A 2,853-nucleotide genomic window follows, 5' to 3' on the forward strand; every position below is an offset into this window, starting at 1 on the left:
GTGTGCGTGCGGGTGTCGGGGTGCAGGCGGGCGCGAAGGCGGGCAGCGCTCCCACCCCCTCGCTCCCTGCTCCCTTCGCAGCCCGTAAATAAAGCCGGGGCCAGTTTTCTCCCGCTTGCGGCTTGTAACTCCGCGCCGCAGACCGGGGCTGCGCTCGGTTCCCGAGCGCGATGCTGCCGTTGGTGCCGCGGGTGCGTGCGTCCCGCGGGGAGCGCCCCACGAAGGAGACTGGGGAGCGGGGCCGCTGCGGAGCCCCGGTCTGCTGCAAGGCAGAGGGGCGCCGGGGCCGTGCATGCGCCGTCGCGGCTTCCCTCGCCTGCCCGAGCCGCAGCTCTGCGAAGCGCTGGGCTGGAGCAAGGCACCGATCCTGCTGCTGGGGCTCGCCCGCACCTGTAAGCAGCCCCGGCGCGCCGCTCCCGCGCCCGGCGGCACGTTGGGGTTTCCCGGCCCGGCGGGCGTGGGGAGCGCGGGGCCGGGGGCCTGGCAAGCGCCGCTCGGTTTTTGTCCCAGGCGCCGCAGGCTGGGCGAGGGGGCGGCGGAGGAGCCGTGCGCGCCTCCTCCCCGAGCCCCCTCAGCGCGCCGCAGCCCTTGCGGCTGCCGCCCCGCTCCACCGTCGCGGCCTCGCCGGGGCCTCGCCGTTTGCCACTGCTGCCCTTCGCGGGGGTCGCGCTGCCCGAGCCCTCCCCGGCGCTGCCCTCTTCCCCGAGCCGCGGCGCGCCGAGCGCGGGCCCCCTCGTCCCCCGGCGACGCGGGAAAGGGCTTCTCGGGTGGCCCCGGCAGAGAGCCCGGCCGACCCCCCTGCCCTGCCGGCCGTCCCGGCGCTGGGCGCTCGCCAGCCCCGCGGCCCCTCTCCGCAGGAGAGCCCTGGCCGTGAGGGGCGCCGCGTGGCGTGGCCCCCCCGACTGCCAGAGCCCCCCGAGTCCGCTCCCAGGCCCTCGGGGGCTTCTGCGGGCTCCAGGCCGGGCGCTCGGGGTGGCCCGGGGCTGCGGTGCCGGCTGTGCTTGTAACCCCGTGGGGCSGCTCGCTCGGCCCCCGGCCGTCCCCTCTCCCCTTCTCCATTTTTGCCCTCTCATCTCCGCGTCTGTCTCTGCAGTCCCTGGYTTTGTTTTTCCTTCCCTCTTGTTTCAGGGTCTGGGGTTTGGGGGTTTTTTTCAGCCCCCCCCCCCCGCCTGTTTTCTCTTCTGCGCTGTCGCTCGCTCACTCTCTCCAGCCCTCGTCTTTGTTTCAGCTGAGGAAAAAAAAAAATAGCTTCCCTGCTAAAGTTGGCCCTGGGCGCGCGATCCTCAGGAGAGCGGGGCTGCCCGGCTTGGCGCGGGAGCCAATGGCAGCCCCGGCCGCCCGCCGGCCTCACTGCCCGGCCGGGGACCTGCTGCCCCAATAAATACCCGTCGCCTCCCAGGGCTGCCAGGCGCCGGCGGGGAAGGCGCTGTGCAGAGCCTACGGATGCTGCAGTTTCGGGGCCCCGGCAGGAGCCGAGTGAAGCTGCGGCACTGGGAATTGCACAGGTATCTCCCGGGCCGCAGCTCCGGCRTTCCCTGTGCAGCTCCAGCTGCCGGAGCTGGGGGCCGAGTCTGGCTCCAGGCTGCCTTTTTCCCATGGGGTTTTCCCTGCGAGCTCGTGCCTTTGCTCTGCTGCCTCCGTCCGTGTCTGGCCGCATCTGTCAGGTGGYGTCTGGGTGCTTGGGTCCGTGCGTGGGGCCGGGGCTGCCACCGGGGGGTCCCCGCGGCGGCTCGGTGCCTGCCTGCGGCTGGGGCAGCCCTGCCGCGGGGGCYGTGTTTCGCCTGGGCTGGGGCTGCCTGAGCTCCTGTGCACGCTGCTGCGTCCAGGTTTGCCTTTGTTTGCATGGGGGGGAGGGTCTTTTTTTTATTTATTTTTTTTTTTTTTGCATGTGCCTTTGCTACGGGCTGCGCATCCCTGGGGTGGATCCCATTTCGCTCTGGCGGAGAGCTGCCTTTGCCTTGGGGTGCTTCTCGCGAGCCCCCGGCATTAGCGTGCCGCCAGGTAAAAGGAGAGCCGGCGCTGAGCCGCGCTCGCCGTGCCCTTCTCGCCGGCTGCCCGCCGGCCGCCGCTTTCCTCTCCGCGCGGAGCGGCTTTGCGGCCTCCGCCCGCTCCCAGCGAGGTGCTCGCCCTCGCCTYGCCATCCCAGCGGCGGCCGGCTGGACGCCRGTGGCAGAATCCGGCCCCTTGCTTRTCGCCGGGCAAGCGACGAGCAGTTTTGTCCTTATCTCCATCTGATACGGAGGCCGGCGCTAGCGTTGCAATGGGATGCGGCGAGCCGCAGGGCCGCGTGGCTCCTCCAGGGTGGGCGGACAGACGGATGGACAGACGGCGACGGGCCATCGCCCCCGCGCAGCCCCCCGCAGCGTGGGGCCGCCGTCGCCACCCCGGGGGAGCCAGACCTCCTACGGGAAGGTAGGGACAGCCCGGGCTTGGCCGGCTGCGGCTCTGCCGGCGCCGGACGAGCCGGGATAAGCTGCGGTCGCCTTGTCTGGTGCCTTCGTGCCTCCCCTCTGGCTGCTCGCTTCCCTCTAAGGAACAAAACGAGGCAACGCTCGGTGCCCGCGGCGTGCAACGGGCACGTGGGGGCGTCTGCAGGGACATGCACACCCAAGCGCGTACGTCTGCAAAACGCGCGCACGCTGCCTCGTCCCGGGACGTCGTTTTGGAGCYCGCTGGTGCGGCTTTGCTCGCTCGACAGTCTGGAAACGGAGCGTTCCCGCGATGAAGAGGGGCTTTAGCAGGTGTGGAGCTGCCTAAGCCCTGCTCCACGGGGCGCGCGGGCAGCGCGGGGCTGCGCGCCGGGCAGAGGAGCCCTGCGGGCGCTCCCGGCGGGGCTGCCCGTCGTGGTGAGCC

Source organism: Apteryx rowi, unplaced genomic scaffold (genome assembly GCF_003343035.1).
Source record: "Apteryx rowi isolate R43461 unplaced genomic scaffold, aptRow1 scaffold_326, whole genome shotgun sequence".
NCBI lineage: Eukaryota > Metazoa > Chordata > Aves > Apterygiformes > Apterygidae > Apteryx > Apteryx rowi.